At 35.0% G+C, this 19,610-nt stretch overlaps 1 protein-coding gene across 1 annotated transcript in view; it reads left to right on the top strand.

The window, feature by feature from the left end:
- Positions 1-19,610, top strand: part of LOC5574311 (protein gustavus) — a 756,279-nt gene that overhangs the window by 13,916 nt on the left and 722,753 nt on the right. The window contains exon 2 of the mRNA XM_021845167.1: positions 8,592-9,720. The gene's annotated coding sequence lies outside the window, so the exon portion shown is untranslated. The remainder of the gene's footprint in view (positions 1-8,591; positions 9,721-19,610) is intronic.

The raw sequence follows: 19,610 nt of genomic DNA, 5'->3' as shown, positions 1-19,610 counted from the left end.
ATTGAAGTCATCAATAACAAATAAATTTTACTTATTGCGAGTCAATTTCCTCAAGTTAGTTTGAAGCAATTTAACTTGCTGTCCATTGCATTGAAGAGGCAAATATATTAAAACAATATTTGGATTTATTAGAGAACGTAACAATTGTTCTGGCAATTTTTTCATCAACTTGGATTGTTTTCAGCCGTAGCGTGCGATTTTTTTTTCAAACTCTAAAATATCCCTTGAAAATGGTCCGAAATCTTCTAATCACATTTTACGGTTGTTCTTTTCGTTAACAACGGTTTGGGGACACCACCGTGCTGGCGTAGCTTAGCAATCTGAAACATCATCGATTTTGTTCGAATTCAAAAATATCCGGTAGACTAAAATGTCATGAGTGGCCTACCTAATGCATACGATTTCTTTCGCTTTGTCATTCGACTACAATTACCTTGAATAAGCCAATGGTGTCATCGTAGTCGGATTACCCGTCGTAGACTATTAATTAGGCAAAAGAGCAGCTGATCCGCACAACCACGTGTTTTTAGTGCGTTTGCAGGGTTTACAGAGGTTCGCGTTTTCTTCACTAAGCTGACTCGATTCATCTCACACCTCCGCTGGAGCTGTCTGTCTAGCCAGCAAATTACTCAATTTGCCTCCCCTAACGGACTAATCTAGGTACGCTTGATCTACTTAGGCCGTCAAGTGCACGCGGAATAACGTAAACAACCGAGCTGTGCGTTTTTTTACGTTTGAATCAATTGCATCATTATAAAGAATTGCAAGTCGACGACGATAGCGATGTCGTCGTCGTCGTCGTAGATGACGTTTGAATAGTTCAACTTCTAGACAAGAAGGCAAGAACCTAGCGTGCAATAGATGCCGGCGACCTTCTCCATTTGATTCAAATGGTTCATTGCAACGAACTGCAACGACGCACAGGGGTGTAACTAGAACGAATTCGTGGCATAATTGAATATTGAATATTTACTCTAATATTTATGAAATATTTATTCCCAAAATATCAAATTGTATTTCGCATGTTTTATTTATATTGATGAAAATTCTAATTGGTATATAAAAAAGAATGAAATATATGGAGAAATTACAATGATTTTTTTTATCTCAGTTCATTATAATTTATATATTAGGTTTATTGTTTTTTTGAATGAATATTCTGCAATTGATGAAGTTTTTGACTACACTTTTTTATTTATTGACAAACAAATTTTTTTTCTGAAATATATTTTATTCGTTTATTTTCAAGGCAATTTTGAATAACAGATTTCAAGTCATTTCTGAATTATGTCAATATAGGAAATATACCTTATATGGCATAATGCGGTTAAGTTCTAAATTTAGTATGAAACATAAAGATGGTACCTACCAGTTACAGGCGTTTTACCCTTCCGCATCGTTCCGCCTTTGAAATCTCATACTTTAGAAAATATCAATTTCAACCAGCTTATTTTCAAATTTACTAACAAAGCGTGATAAGATAAGAATAATTCTTTAGCATATTGTTATATTTGATCAAAACTTTTCTGCCTAGTTTTCTTCAATTTAAAAGGATGAGTCACCCTAGTTTGAAAAATGTTGGGCACTAAGCATTTCGAAGTTCTGGTTCTTGTATTATAGCGTTAGCGTTAGCGTAGTTACGGTATTCTTCGTAGATTGGATACTAGCAACATTCATGTGTCATTTGATAATCTCATACAGACTGCTTTCAGGAACAAGGCTGTGGAGTAAACTTGGCCGCAATCATGAACAATATTTTTTTTAAGACACGGACACCGTCTTCAGCCATTTAACTGCACAGACTGTAACTTAACACTAGACAACGGACAAGTATGCTCTAATGGTACAACCGAGAAACATTCCTGATGAAAGTTTCAATGTCTGAAGCGGGAATCGAACCCAAACCCCATGACACGACGCGCTTATTGCCTGACGACACTAACCGCTCGGCCACGAAGCCAACATTACCAAAAGCATGGATATTGCTATCCTGGCCACGGAAGTTCTGGTATTTTTATTATTGATAAAAACTCAGAGAATTGATCAGGGCTAAAGGGTGTTTAATAAGTTTGAATTAAAATTGACTTTAACGACAAATTCGGTTTTTCATTTATTTTCGACATCGAAAAACAATACAATTATTCAGTCATAGGTAGATACAGTATTGGACAAAACATTTGCAACTTTTTCGATTTTTCATACAAAATGGTCAACTTTGGTAGGCTAGATCTCAGTTGTTTATAGACCGATTTGAATGAAATTTTCACAGCACTTCAGATATAGCTTGAATTTTAACATGTATTTTTTAGCGATTTTCCATTCAAGAGTTTAAAAGTAGTAACGTTCAATTAAATTGATTTTTTTGACAAATTTTAATAATTTACATAACTTAAAAAGTTGAAGGAATAGCTTTGTGGTATCTTCAGCAAAGTTGTTTATTTAGATAATATGAACAAATTTGCCGAAGATAATTGTTATGTGGGGCTTTCCCTATTTTTAGATAAATCGTTTATAATTTTTCGTCAAAAAATTCACTTTAGTCAAACCGTTTTTTGCTTATGAACTCGTGATTGAAAAAATCGCTCAAAATATATGTTATAATTCAAGTTATATCTGACGTCCTGTGAAAATTTAATTCAAATCAGTCTATAAACAACTGAGATCTAGCCTACCGAAGTTGACCATTTTGTATGGAAAATCGAAAAAGTTGCATATGTTTGATCAATTCTGAAACGCAGAAATAAAACAGAAATCTAAATTTCGCGACAAAATCCTAGGTCTTCAATAATGTACAAAAATCAACCAACAAATAATGTACACTCGTAAAAATAAACATAGAAAAGTTGTGTTTGGATGGATTAAGATATAATCTGAATTCAATTCAGAATACATCTGAATACATAACAACTCCAACTACGTATTAATGATGTTAGCTATAGGATCACACTAAAATGTGATATTTTTTATGCAAAAATCGTCACGTACGAGGGAGGGTGTCAAAAATTTAAATAAATGTTGTCTTATTGCTAGACTTGAATCTCTATCGACCATCCGCAAATGTATGAAAAAAAAAAAATAATGGTAGTACCTGAAAGAGTTTAAGCCAGGGGTCCACCTCACTGGTTGCAAGTTAAGTACGGTCAAATACTTCAATTTTTCAAAGCGAAGTAGTTAAAAATAGAAAAAATGGGTACATTACAGAACCAATGCTGAAATTCTGAAAGTTGGATAAATAATACAAGTGCTAAAAAACGACTTTTACAACGAGTTACATAGCCAACAATTCTTGCTCTTACGAAAAATGCAGTTTTTAATCAGATGATTTTAGGATCACAAACAATGCTTCAAGAAAACACACGTGGACATGTATGCGTAGTATAGACTAATATTTTCCAATCAGGTAGCCTGTGATTCATGCATTCTGCATAACTGTCACAAATTTTCACTAACGAAATTAAAATGACTAGAACTTATTGTTCGAGAGAAGCCAGGTAAGGTACCGAATACAATTATCAAATAAATTATAAACGTTATTCTTAATACACCAAACTACCTACACCTGTAGCCTGAACCGTGTAGGTTCATGACTTTTTGGGGGGTATAATAAGCTAAATTTATAGCCTCATCTACTTTTGCTAGACGATCCTGTTTCGAATCAGAAACGCTCACCTGAGTCGGATTTGGATTGTCTAACGGATATAAAATAAAATGTAACAATTGAAAAAAAAAAACAGAGCAATTCGATGGATGGTTTTTATGGACACTTTGATTTTTAGTTGACGATTACCAAAACAGTATGAAAAGTGCTACTTTTCAGCACTGTTTCTCCGATTAGGAACAATTGGCCATTATGTAGTTCATCTCTTTGATGTAAAGTAGGCCAATATACAACGTAATTGCAAAAAATACGCATACATAACAGTGTAAGCACTATTATGAGTTACCTAGTCACGATTATTAATCACTCTGTTCTACAGTCAACTCCCCCTAACTCGATATTGAAGGGACCCATCGTATCGGAAGTATCGACTTACAGAATACAAAAACCAGTGCAACTGCGATCCAAGGGGCCATCGAGTTATCCATGAAAATCAACTTTTATTATGGTCACTCTGAATATCGAGTAAGGGGGAGTTAACTGTACATGCAATTTGAAACGGAAGTGATCCGTAATAGTGTGACCACTGTACTGCAAATGTATAATTTTTTCTTGATTTTTAAACACAAATCATATTTGAAAAAAAAAAAACAATTGCTCAACATTAAGTTTGTCTGCTTAAGGCTCAGGAATCCATCAATCAATCATCCGCAACAGGGTGTCTCAAAATTCATTTTGTTAGAGGACTGGGGGCCTTATCTTCCAAATGGTAGATAAGATTATTACAACCTAATTTTTATTTGTGGGGGAACTCTGAGAATGACGTGTAGTGGTTGCCCCGTCGAGGATTAAAAAAAAAAGTCCGATTTTATTGATTAATATCAAACAAGCACTATTAGTCCAATAGAGGATGACAGCTTTTTTTTTTCAAAATCAGCTTCATATTCAAAACCGGCGTTAATTTTAGGGAAAGTAGACACCATTTCAACTTATTGCTCTAAATCAAGATTTTTTTTCATTTATTGGTTTCGTTTTTGTACTTTGACCTGACACGTCCTGTCTTAGGCTCAAATAATGATAGCAGCTGAACTACTGAACAACTTTGCTGACCAGGCTCCTGAGATATTTGCAAAACAAAATTTTCATGCACATTAGCGCTGCCGGATGGCGGAATTCTGAAACTGAATAATTATCGCATGTCACCCATGATCTCCTAAATAACTTTGACGAAGATGGTTTTTTCTATATTTATCTAGATCGCGTGAACATGAAAAACCAAAGTGTATTATAAAGTACAATACGCGACTAGGGTAACGTATATAACTTGGACATGCGTTTATTTGGACAGACTGGTCGTTCTATACTCATTTACAATGAGATGATGAGGAATTTATGTAACGGATAATCATGTATTGCATTATTAATACACTATGTTACTTATTAATGATGGCCATTTTCATAGCAATCACAAATTGGCTTCAAAAATATCAACATTGTAAATTGTATCAACAGAACATCTGTGAAACCTACGAATGCAAGAGGATGTACATTTCAAGAACATACATCAAACGTAATAATAGCGCTCAGAATTGGCATTCATAAAAAGTTTAGAGTGGCAATATGATAAAATATGTCTGAAATTGAAGCTAAGTACATCTAAAATCTTAACATGAGTATATAAGGCATAAATCAGGTGGTGTCCAAAATAGATTTACAGTTTTGGTTCAGTTGATATAATTTGGTCATCTGATGAAACGCACTGGGAATGTCGCATGCATGCATACTTGCAGGCGTATTTCGTGGATCTGATGATCCTTGCTTGCATTAAATGAAATTTTTGATTATCACTAATATACACATCCAACAAGCGAAAAAAATGCATAAGTCACATGTAAACTCTTAAAACATTTATGAATATGACTGTCTTGTTAAGAAAACCATTGAATAGATATTGAGATAACGCCCCTGTTCAAATTATATTCACATGAGGGTGTCCAAATATGTATCTTTGATGTCCGAAATATATAACACACATGTCGCTAAAAAAACGCTATTTTGGCAGTTAATGCTACAGTTTGTAAGTTTTTTCTCCCCAGAAACTCAAAGTACAATGAGACATTAAGCATATAATTATTATAACGTTATAAATAGGGACAATGGAAATTTGCGGAAAAAAATCTTAAATTCGCGGTGACCCAAGGTGATAAAACTAAAATTTCGCGGCTTTGTCTAGGTTCCAATAATTTTGACTATATTTCACGTAAAAATGCATCTTTACGGTACAAATATCTTTTGTATGTTTATTTTACGAAGTTTGCATTTAAAATATGTTTTATTTTACAATTTAGATGATAAGTTCAATATCATATGCCAACGAAAAACCTAAACTAAAACAAACAAGCCAGAAAGTTCGTCCAACGACTAGAACATTATTTATGCAACCTTAACTCAAAATAATAACCATTTTCATAAAAAAAACTCTGAAATTTTCTGCGATGTCATATAAATTCTCAAATTTTAACCAATTTCGCGGCATTTCCTAAATTTCGCGTCAAAGCCAAATTTCGCGGAATTTCGCGGTTTTCGCGAAATCGCGGAATTTTCCATTTGTCCCTAGTTATAAATATTAGTATCAAAGGCCAGTTAATCAATTCGCCGTTTCTAGAACATATCCTTAACCTGGTCCAACATACATTAAATCTACCACTTACTACTCGTTACAAAAAATTGCGCGAACGACGGAAGGTCCAGTTTCGTACAAGGAACCGGACTGTCAAAATATTTAAAACTTCATCTATTTTACTTTCATGTTAAAACGTCCATATGTCAAATATATTATGCCTCATGCGGAACGTTTTCACGTTTCGAAAAAGAACTTTTGGAACTATTCCAATTGCTCCAAATATTTTTGGAGATATTTTTTTCAGCTACTGTACAGCATAGAGGATACAGGCTTATGCAATAGTTATTCAAAACGGCATTACAATATTATTTGAAGAATCGAGCATAATGATCAGTGCAATGAGGAAGAAAATATAATCGAATTAGCTAAAACCGTCTACCAAACCAATTAATGTGTCCTTCATTTCAATTATATGTGTAATAACGGGCGTCACACAAGAAAGACGCATTATTTGCCAGCAGTAAATATCGAATAACTCCGATAATACCGCATAAAATTAAGGGTATTGAATGTGTTCGGCGAAGTTTATCCTTACAAAATTTCCCAATCTTACATAAATTCAAATCTTAAATTTCCCACAAATAAAGAATATTACAAGCGTCAAATGGGATACCTTTTTGGTGACATAAAATAAAAATCGTAATATTTCGATTATTCAAAAAATCAATTGTTCAAAATCTTCATGCAAACCATACAGTTAAATGATTTTTTATGATGGTTGGACCCCAATAGATGTGCATTAATTATTAAAATTTATGGGGTTTTACGAAATTTTGCTGAACTAGAAATATCTGTTTGACATAACTCACGTAAATCGAACTTGTTTCAAAAAGATCTCAACTGAGCAACCTCTAAGAGTCACCTCGTTCGAAAGTTTGATTGTAACATCGATACCCGAGGAGGAAAAAAATAACTTGCAATAACTTATGCATACCATATTTCCAGTATCATACCATAATTAGGTATTGTGCAGTTGTCAACACCTCATTTTGGTATTATAATGGTATTGGAAAGAAAATGTTCGCGAACAATTAAAAATACCTATTTTGGTATTCGGTGTCTATTTGAGGACTGCTGGAGGTATTGAACTACTGTTGAAAAAATTCACTTTTTATATGAAAATCCATCACGTATTATTTAGGTATTACAATACCTAATGTAATTATCAGTTTGGTATTTGTAGAATATGCATGAGTTATTATATGAGGTATTTTACCTCTTCTTCTGGCGTTACGTCCCAACTGGGACAAAGCCTGCTTCTCAGATTAGTGTTCTTATGAGCACTTTCACAGTTATTAACTGAGAGCTTTCTTTGCCATTGACCATTTTTGCATGTGTATATCGTGTGGCAGGTACGAAGATACTCTATGCCCTGGGAATCGAGAAAATTTCCTTTACGAAAAGTCGCTCGACCAGCGGGATTTGAACCCTCGACCCTCAGCATGGTCATGCTGAATAACCTCTTTTACCTCTTATGCAGGGCTAATTCATACCTTATCTAGGTTGTTAGTATTGGAAATTATCTGGTATGGAATACCTTATTTTGGTATTCAGTAGCTATTTTCTTCTGCACAGGTAGCTACCATTTGCAGATTGAGCCCCTTAGTTTTCTGACAAAGTGAAATATTTGGACATCCTAACAACAATCATCAAAAATGGAAAACCAGTTTTTTCGTCCATATCATTAAAAATCCTATCATTGCATTACAGATAACAACTGTAATGAAATTCGAATAAAATCTTCGGTATACAATCACACATGAGAAATTCATTGATATGATTTTATACCCATAGTTAGCAAACGGTTCACAATTATTTTAAGCTAGGGTAGAGTGTACTAATTATGGATACAATAAGTTAATAGCTTGGATAAAATAGGATTTTGATCGCATTTCTAAAACGTATTACCAAAGTTTTACCAAATGAAAACATAAATTTCGTAACGAGTGTCCTTTAGTGAACTGCTAAGGAGGTGACACATGTTTCCGAAGTTTATCGTGGTTCTTATTATGGTCCAGTCATTATCAAAAACAAATAATTTTATCGTTCCTGTTAATATTAGCCGTTATAGTCGTTAATAGGAAAAAAATTTTTATCCATAATTGGTACTTCTACCGTATAACCGTTTTTTAACTCAATATTAGGGCATGAGAAGTCAACTAAAGCAGAACACAATTTGCTCATGATTGCACCAAACAACCCCTGTGTGCGGCGCGTGTTTTAACTTTGCATTCTATTCGCATTATTCATTCCGTCGAGTAGTATTCGTATTTATTTAATTCTTCAATATTTGATTTCGATTTCATTCAGTATAAGCTATCACCCGTTCGAAACGACAGCAGATGAATCGATTCCTCCGATACGAAAGGGACCCCCGGCGATCTTGCCATTAGGAAGGCGCTAGGCGATAAGCTAGTTGATGCAACTTCAAAGATTCATATTCCCCGGACAACTTCTTGTGGCAACTGATTCTGTTTCCAGTTTCTGAAGTTTTGAAGAAAAACGTGACTGCCGACTGGAATTGAATGGTAGGCTTCTTTGGTGCGAAGTTAGTGCTGTTTAACGTGCTGTTCTAAAAGTGTGAGGAATTTGCGCCAGCAACAGCAGTCAGAGCTCGTTTCGTGTGCTAGTGAACGAGAAAAACGTGATTGTGTGTGAAGGAATATCATAAATGTTAATTGTGATTGAAATTACGCTAACACACTTTGTTGCTTCGCGCGGTGGCTACGGGAAATTGGTACATATCTCTGTCGAAGGCTGAGTTTCCTCCAACCATTCTTTTTTGAATGCAAGTCAGTGGGTTGTAAGTTAGCAGAAAAAAATCTCACACAGCGTGTAACGTATGACGGAAAGTCAAAGTGGAGTGCAAAACCGAGTGGCAACGTCTGTGGGATGGAAAATATCACCGAAGAAAAGGCACGGCAATTGTAAGCGGAAAAGTTTTAACCGGTGCAACCGAGAGTAGAAATCTGGGGCCTCTATACCTGTTTTGCTCATTTCTAAAGAATGTCAGTGGAATGAAGTGGTGTGAATGTTTGCTTGATTTACACGCAACGGGAGAACTGAAGAGAGAAGACGTAAAGCTCGAAGAAAAATCAACAACAAAGCAGCATATTTTTGCATGGATTTTCTTCAGCCCAACGAGTGCAGTGCAATTTTACACTACCGACCAACGCTGGATGAGATAATCACAACGGATACACTCTAACACAATTCGCCCAAGGGGTAGAGAAAAAACGTAAAGAAAACAAATATTCCAGTAACATACGTACACACCCATTTGCTATTGGGAGAAAAAAAACGGATCCGCAGAACGAAATATATACGCACTTTACCTAGCTTATTTCAAGCCAGCACACATATCGCCCCGGAGCAATCATTTTGCCGGGCTGATAGAGCGATAAATATTGAATTAGTTCAGGAATTACAACACATTGAGGTAAGTCGATTGGTATCGGGAAATTGTATGCAAAACGTGGATAACTCTAAAACTTGGGGCAATGGTGTATTCGTGTTGCTATAAATCATTTAGAAGTTAGCTTTAAAAATACGACCCCTGCTGAGGAATACGTGCCTTGTTTTTTTTTATTGGGCGGGTGGTGATATTTTTATTTCACGTGGGCCGTATTTCAACACGTGGACCAGCTTTATCACTTTATCGTTGACAACAACGGTTGGTGGGGTGAAAACTAGAGGAAATGGAAAGCAATCTGAAAGCAAAAATTCTGGAAATCTCTTCTCAACATTTGATACAAAATATGCCTGGGTATATTTCGAAAGACCGGAACGTAATTTATAGAGAATAAATAAAATATTTAGTTCGACCAGCATCTTGAAATGTATGACGTTATTATTTTTCAGAGGAATGAGTTATTCAAATGGTAATGGTGAACAACGAAATTAAAAATGCTAATGGACCATTGAATTGGGTTTATTTTCCAAACTTGATGAAATACTGTGAAATCTCCATAACTCGATATTGAAGGACCATCGAGTGTAGAAGGTATCGGCTTCTAGAACACAAAACCAGTGCGAATACGATTCAAGGGGACCATCGAGTGAGTCATGAAAACCAACTTTTACTATGGTTCTCCAACTCGATTCCGAGATACAGAATATCGAGTACGGAAGAGTTGACTGGTATCTTGTTTTTAAAATAAGTAATTTTATTAAATTTTGTGAAAAATGTATAATTTAAATTACGTACTACAGCAAAAACTCAATTACAACTCTATAGCTTCTTTATTGCTTATATGGTTTAGGCATGTTCATATATGAACTGGTTAAAAGTATTTTGTTCTGTGAATTCGCAGAACGCAGTGTTTAGACTTTTTTTGAAAATTGCACTATTCAATTCAGATAGCTTACATTTGTTGATACCATAATGCGAATTATGATTGCAAAATATCGATACACAATCAAGTTAGTAAAGGGTGTACGGAATCAAATTGCGAATCGTGATTAGGCGCCTTTTGGACTTTCCTTCACGTTTTTTTTTCGCATTTTGCATGAAAGTTTTGGATAGATTCAGTTTATTCGACACATCTCGAACTGCACTGTTGGGATTGCTCTTGAAAGCTTGAACTACCCGTTTGTGATCCTCAACCACTATACGGAGATTCATTTTTGCCACTTTTTTTTGATCGATGGTCAAACGTTCGTAGTACCAATTTAAAACACGAGACACCGTAGAATGTACCATTCCCAGCTCAGCACGATGAGATAGATCCGGGTTTTCGAGGTACGTGCGGCAAAATTTATTTGCACCGCTGTTGTTCTTCCGACTCCATACACTTTTAACAAATTACACCCAAAATTTAAATAGGAAAATACCCAACGGGTAAAAGTTACAGCCATTTAAAAATGGTGCAATTTTGATTCCATACACCCCTTTATTCATTCAGTTCATTACCCTCAGCAAATTATCCAAATCTAAGCACAATCATAATGCTACAAGTGATCTTGTCATTACCTGTATTTCTGGACGCATGATGGTGCCAGTCTCGATATAAATCATTGGAAAAGTGCCAAGATCCAAAATAGGCGTTCGTAACGGGCCATATCGTAAATATTTAATGGATATCTTTCTTCTTATCTTCAGCTGTTGATTCCTAACATAATATTTCAACAGTGATAGCATTGATTTTAGCAAAGTAATTTATAAGAGCTTCCACTATTCAAAACTTACAACCTTGCTCACTAGTTGTACATAAGAGATCGTCCATAAACGATTTGGGTAACTTAAAAACCCAAAAAACTTACAGATGGGATTGACTTGCGATTCACGGCAGTTCGGGAAAGTTGAAAATATTCCCACCCGAAAGGATCATGAACCGACTCTGTATTCAAAATTTGCTACTTCCAATCGGATCTTGCTTTTAAAGCTGCACTCTAGGGCTACCGCAAATGGACACGGACAGCAACACCACGCTTATACTGTGTACAACAAGTGTGCTTTTCAGATATTGTGTATACTCAGTATCATAGGCTTGACAAAAACCCCTCTGCGATGTAAAAGTGAGGCAATTTTGACGTTTTTCTGAGGAATAAAAATTGCAGTCAAAAATTTTCAACACAGATCCTCAAAGGATTCGAGTGAGAGTGCAAAAAAAATGCCTAGATTTTTTTTCTGCTACCTTTTCTCTCTTGTTGCCTCTGCTCCACCTTTACTCACACTTAAAAATGAACTCTTGAGTTTCCCGCCAGAAAAAAAACAGTCCTCGCGGAGTTGTTATGGCACTCATTTTTGATGGAATTTTTCTCTGTTGCATTTTGTACTGCATCTTCCTCGTTCATTTCTCGTTTGGCCTCTCTGATTAGTATTGTTCCGTTTCCTCACAAAGAGGCAAAGGCCAGCATCCTGCTCTAGAGTATGTCACCAATCTCGGATGATGTTGAGGAGTATTATCAAGACTGCATGATGGCTCTAGTTTTTGGTTAAATGCCGAATTGAAGAAGGCTTCCATGCATTTATTTCACATCATTGGTAGTCAGTTGCCATGCATTTTCAGATACTTCTAGGGATCAGAATGAATAAACTGCATAAGCATTTCAAAATTCCCGAATATGGTAACATCCTAGATTTGGCTACATAGAAATCACGCCCTTGTTACCTAAATCGGTAGGCACTGTATTTCTTTTTAGACAAACGGATGGCTACAGTGTGCTGTCATTCCAAAGCCGAGCGTAAAGTGTGGTTTTATTTTACTTATAGGTCTTATGAATATCACCTATCATCATTATGTTTTGTACTTTCGATTCACTTCGGCAGTGTTTTTTTAACCTAATGAACCCATATTTGGCCACTATATACGTCGTTATTGAAGTGCTTCTTATTTCAAAGTTTCAGAAATTCAGCTGAGATAAACTACAGTCCACTCTATTCACATGGTGAATGAAAAATCCCAAGAACTGGCAACGTGATAATCTCACTAAAATCACTGGCGACTGAACAAAATGTTAAAGCCTTTTAAGTGTTTCTTCTTTTTTGAACATTGACAAAATAATATTTTTTCTCGTTCAACTAATGAGTTTTTGCTAACGCACATAAGAGAGTCTGTTGGTTTGGATCACTGTCGAATGGTATTTCTTCATGGAAAAACAGAGTTAAGAATTCGTGTCAAACTGGGATTTATTGCACCGACTAAAATATGGTTTCTTCAACACCAACTCGACTGATATATTGAGGTTCAAACTGTAACTTAAGGGGACAGGATCCGTCATTGATTACGGAATTTTCAAAGCAGTTTTTTCGTTCGAAATTAAGAAAATTTACAGGTAAATTTGTTCACTGTATTCTTTTCTCTAACCGAAACGCAGTGAACACATTTTCATCGAATAATTTTTAGTTTTGAAAACAAAAACTGCTTTTGAAGTTTCGATGATGGCGATGATTACGATGACGGGAGCGTTGAACGTTAACTGTGACTAACGGCGATTTATTCTAACGATTTATGCCAACTGCACGCGCGTTCTAACTGTGAGTCACTTGTAGTACGAGATCTCAAGGACTATCATTTGAGTCTATCTACTATCGTGGTTTTTTACTTCTTAAAGACAATTCATTTGGTCGAACAAACATGTAACAAAAAGGACATGGAATACAAAGCATTTACATTGAAGCGTACACATATACACTGATTATGGCGCGAACTCTAAGCTACTGCATGTATGCTGATAATTATCAATGATCTGCTACCAATTATGTAAAGTGGGGCTGAATCAATAATTTAATTATTTTTTGCTTCTAAACATTTTTCCAGAAGGTAATCCTTGATTTCCTTGAATCTTGACAAAACTTTTTTTCAAAGTTCAAAGACATCATAAATTGTTTTAGTTATGAAAAACAACGTGCGACTCATTAACAAGTTTGTTTAGACAATCTTTTTAGAACTCAGATTTGAGTGTATATACAAATGGTTGCTATGCACTGAGTTATATTTCGTCGATTTCATGCGCTTTTTTGAAAAGCGCCCAAACCGTTGATTTTAGCGATATAGTTTGTTCGGAGAAGTTTCTTGGTATATTAAAGCGCATCTTCTGATGAAAAAAGTTTTTGTGATCAATCCAACTAGCAGTGAGATAGAAAAACTATTTTTTCAAAAACATTTAGATAGACACATGGTGTCTTCGGCAAAGTTGTAGAATTGCCTATTTGAAACAACTTTGTCCGAAGACATGATTTTTTTTATCTCTTATTACTTTTGAAATATCTGCCGTTTGTATCTGACTGGCTTCTAAAAATAATATTTTTAATCATAAATTTTTTCCAAGAATTTTGAAATTTTTTGTGTTTTCTACAAAGTTTTTTTTGTCATGAAAACCCCCGTGTTTTTTCTGAACATATCATCACGCTATCTGTTGAAGTAACAAAGTTATTTATGAATTGCAGTCGACTCTCCATAACTCGATATTCAAGGGACCATCGACTTATAGAATTATCGAGTAATAGAATATACCAACGCAAAAAATCCCAAAATCAAAGTAACAAATTTCTGTATTGCCAACACATATATGATTACTTCTGTAAGAAAGCAATAATATTTTGTTGATATTATTTTACAAACAATTATTGGAAAACTTTTTGCGAAATCGAAAATTTCCATTTTTTTCTCACAATATTTTTTTTATTTTAATGTTTTTAAACATTCATTACAACTTGCAAGTATTTATTCATTTCCAAACAAGAATTAGTCCAAGTTTCCCCGTATAAGATCCTTCTTATACGGGGAAACTTTAAAATGGATATCGAGTTATGGAGGGAAATTTTTCTCTCACGTGACATCGACTAATGGAGATATCGAGTTATAGAAATATCGACTTATGGAGAGCACGATGTATGGGAATTCGAAGGGACCGAAAAATCCATCGAGTTATAGAGTATATCGAGTTATAGAATATCGAGTTGAGGAGGTTTCGACTGTATATTCTTTTCAAGGGGTAGTTTAGGCCCCTATAACTGCCTCTCGGCGCAAAATGGCACAGACAACTCTTACAAATCATGAAAGCACCATATCTTCCCTTTCGGCAGATGATAAAAACATTTGTCAATAAGCGTCTTTTCATGGGTCCTTACTATTGAACAAATAAACCTTATTAAAAGGGTTTCTATCGATAATTCCTTTACTTCAAAATATAGAGAGGTGCGATGTTCAGAAAAAATCACGTGTTCTAAGATATCTAACAACTTTGTAGAAGAAATAAAAGTGTTAAAAATCTTAGTAAAAAGTTATGAACAATAATGATTTTAAACGTTTTTTTTATACAACTTTGTGTACATTCTGTTAAAAATTCGTAACTCTTTAACAAGATTTTTAACATTTTTCATGTATTCTACAAAGTTGTTAGATATCTTAAAATGCTTGTTTTTCCTGAATATCGCACCTCTGTATCTCTGAAGCAAAGGAATTATCGATAGAAATCGTTTTGATAAGGCTCATTTATTCAATAGTAAGAACCCATGAAAAGACGCTTATAGACAAATGTTTTTGTCATCTGCCGAAGAGAAGATATGGTACTTTCATGATTTGTAAGAGTTGTGTGCGCCATTTTTGCGCCGAGAGGCAGATATAGGGGCCTTAACTACCCCTTGAAAAAAGAGTAATTCATAAATAACTTTGTTACTTCAAAAGACGTGATGATATGTTCAGAAAAAATACGGGTTTTTTCATGACAAAAAACTTTGTAGGAAACACAAAAATGTCAAAATTCTTGGAAAAATGTTATGATTAAAAATAAAAACGCTATTTAAAAAGCGCATTAAATCGACGAAATATAACACAGTGCTATGATGAGTTTTCTCCTTTTGCTCTCCTGTTTTCAAAATTACGTCCGAATAAAAGGGAGCAGCGAGTCAAAATTTTGCTCGCGCAGCAAGTGATTCCGACGTTCTCGCACGAAACTGCGTTTTTTCATGACAAAAAACTTTGTAGGAAACACAAAAATGTCAAAATTCTTGGAAAAATGTTATGATTAAAAATAAAAACGCTATTTAAAAAGCGCATTAAATCGACGAAATATAACACAGTGCTATGATGAGTTTTCTCCTTTTGCTCTCCTGTTTTCAAAATTACGTCCGAATAAAAGGGAGCAGCGAGTCAAAATTTTGCTCGCGCAGCAAGTGATTCCGACGTTCTCGCACGAAACTTATGTGAAGGCGGATTTCAAGCAGCTTTAGAGAAAGGTAATTTATGACGCATCAGGGAAAGGGAAGAAGCCCGATGTTTTCAAAACTATCGAACTATCGAAATTCATGAAACAATACGTTGTCTGGCATGCCATATGCACATGTCGTCTAAAATGTGACATTTTCATCTATACGGGAACCAACAATTAAGAGATCTACGTCTAAGAGTGCCTCGTAAAGCGGCTGCCACCATTCCTGAAGCAACAAAATAGATGTGCTGTTCTGGCCCGACTAAGCGAGCTGCCACTATGGGAAAAGGCAGTCGAGTGGTACGATGCGATCAACGTGCTTTTGGTACCCAAATATCACAACCCTCCCAACAGTTCATAACTCTATCGAACCCTATCGAACCGTATTGGACCTTAGTCAGATTGAATTTCAAAAAAAAAAAACCAATATATTCATGGAAGAGGAGCAGCAGTTTGAACCAAACTGACGTTCGGCGGCGAATAAGGTCGATGGAAGGGGTTAACTTGAAGGCACTGCAGTTCGGATTTGGCAAACCAAAATAATAAACGAACATTTTTTCCTTTAAACATACGAAATAAGCTACCTAAAGAAAATAAGAATGATGTATCATGAATTTGACCTTTAATGAATTTTAACTGAAGGGTACGATTTTTGTTGTTGTTTTTGCGCGTTCCAGTCTTTAATTTTCACCAAACCAGGCATTCTACTGAGAGCATCTTCAAGCATTACTTTAGCAGAGATTGCCCAAATCAAATATTTTGAGGATTTTCCTAGTAGTTTTCCTTCAAAAAAGTTTCCAGATTTCTTCAAATAACTAGAGTTTTATTAGGAATGTTTCCCGTTTAGTTTTTCAAGCATTCTTTCTCAGATTATTCCAGAAATTGCTTCTAATATCACATAAAAACATTTTATAACAATTCTTACAAGAATTTCTCCGGGCTTTAAGTTTAACCTGAGATTAAAAAAAAAACAAATATATATAAAAATATCCTGGTGTTTTTTTAAGGATTTCCCAAAAAGTTCCTCAAAACATAGTACAGTTCCGAATTTGGAAATTTCCAAAAATTTCAGGAATATAACTACATAGAAGTATTTGAAGTAATAGATTTCGATTTCCATCAATAATACCTGATACCAAAGTGTAACTTTAAATTCTTGAATACATTTCCTCAAGGAATTTAGTCTGTGAATTCCCTTGAATATTTTTACCCAAAATTAATCATAATATTAACATGAAAATTTTTTCCAAGGATATGGTAGAAAATAGTTAAGTTTGTTTTAGGAATTTATCCAATGTTTTTTTTGTGTTTTACTATAATTTATAAATGAATATCTCTAAGATTGCTATTAATAATAGGGGTATTCACTTACCGGCGTAAATTTTCCCGTATATCGTGATAAACGTAGTATCTTAAATATTTCACAAATTTGTATAAACTGTGCGGGAAATATTTCAATGTGATGAGATATCACGGTCGATCAATCCAAGAATGCGTTGCTATAACAACTTTCATCAAGTTTGTTATCTATAATCAAACATTATATTGTTTACGAAAACGAGTTGAATAAAAAGTTGCGATTAATTTCTATTTGAAATATTGATTCTGCATTGAAAAGCTCCGACACAACTGGAAAACGAGTAGAATTGACCATCTAAAGATGCTTTGAAGAAAACGATCGAAGGAATGTTAATTATGCAACTGATGACACGGTGGTAGAACGAGCCAGAGATGCTGCTCTCTCCAGGTACTGTTCGTCTAATCAAATAAGTGTTTGTAACAATGAGAAGTTATAATTTTATGGTATAATGTTGTGTTTAAGTCTAATCCAATTTAAATGTAACGCCCATCATCGACTTCCACCATTCGTCATCAAATTAGTCATCAGGCAATGAAGGCTTTTCGCGGATCCGCATTTGACTATTTTAGTTGAGAAATCACATGATAATTATTCCATTGCAAAACAGACAAAAAAAATATTTTCTACCAAATTTCTCCTGGCGTTACTCAATTCAGTATTTTCAATCACGTAGGCTGTGATACAGTAGTACCTACCCATGAATGTCACATGTTTTCACGCTCCCATCTAAATCAGGTAAGACATCACAAACAGTTGCTGACTACAAATCAGAATCACGTGGTCATTCATAGAGAGAGGGGCGTCTGGCCAATGATCACGGTCCATACAAATTTTATAAATTTGTGTATGGACAAATGACCACGAGGGGGTTGGCCAGGAATCCCAAAAAACTAATTACGTGGTTAATGGACAGCCCCTGTCGGAATCAGATCGCACAACGGATCTAGAATCAGATGCAATTATGCTTATTCTGCGCGGCATGTGAGGCGAGACGAGTCGAATGAAGGACAATTGTCGACTCGCTCCCATTGGATTAACATTAGTCGCCTCACATCACCCGAGGTGAGAAGGGCTCGTCTCGACTCACACGCCGCGCAAATAAGCACAAATGGCATGATTAGACTGAGCTGTTCGGTTGATGTCTACCAAAACAGTACTGAAAAGTGCTACTTTTCAGCGCTGTTTTTTTCAGTAGGAAAAGTAGGCCGTTATGTTGATCAACTTCTCAATGAAAAGTTGATTGATTTGCAACGGAATTGCAAAAATTAACTTTTGAGAAGCCTGACAGTTTTGTTGGGTAGGTAACTAGATTATTGTTTCTCACTTTTTATCCCCGAATAGGAATATTTCATATGAAATATTTCATCACTGATATCTCAGTTTACGCAATTTTAAGTGAATACCCCTAATATATTACCTGGGATATTAGAAAATGTTATAAGGTATTATTTCTAGGATTCCATTAGCTTCTGCACTTGGGAATATTATTCGAATTATGCTCAATGGAATGCTAAGAACAGCTCTGGAGAAAATAGCTTTTGATGTTCTAAAAGTAATTCTTGATTCTTGGAGTGGTTGTTCGTGTTAATCCTGAAAGAGCATTTTAACAATTCCAGAAATAATGTCTAAAGGAATATGTTAAGATATCTCAAGGAACAAAAATACATAATATTTTGAATAAAACATTGAGGGATCCCTAGAACAATCTTTAGAGTAATTCTTACAGGAACTCAAGAGAAAACATTCGAAGAAATTGGTTGAGAAATTGAACGTATTATTAGTGCAACCTATCGAAAATAACTTGGAGGAATCCATGAAAAATAATTTATACGATGTTTGAATAGGTTTTCGAAAAAATCTTTATAACAAATGTTAGCACAAAACTCACTTACATTTGTAAAATTAACATTGGATAGAGGATATTTATTTATTTCGTCAAGCATAAGTAGACTACATACAATAGTTACAATTTAAATGTAGAATTTTCCAAACTGTCATTGGCTTTGTTACTCAGAAAACAAATTGAACCCAGACGTTATTTGAACTTCACTTTGAAAAAGAAGAGTCCTTCATATTTTGACGTTTCATGCAAAAAGCGTAAAACTCGTGAATGAACCTTTAAGGTCGCTCGCTCGAAATCCTGGCTACGTCCATGCTTACAGTTGTTCAATTCTTTGCTCCGGAAGGAAGGAATTTCTTTAGCAATCACTTTGAGGCAAGGGTATACTGCTGGAATTTCCTTGAATATGAGGTGGAATGCTCAAATTCTTTTGAAATGAGATTGTGAAAAGGAAGGAACAGTTGATCCTTGTAGT

This window comes from Aedes aegypti, chromosome 2 (assembly GCF_002204515.2).
Source record: "Aedes aegypti strain LVP_AGWG chromosome 2, AaegL5.0 Primary Assembly, whole genome shotgun sequence".
Taxonomy (NCBI): domain Eukaryota; kingdom Metazoa; phylum Arthropoda; class Insecta; order Diptera; family Culicidae; genus Aedes; species Aedes aegypti.
Note: the sequence above shows the minus strand (reverse complement) of the source record. Positions and strands in the feature narration are given on the sequence as shown.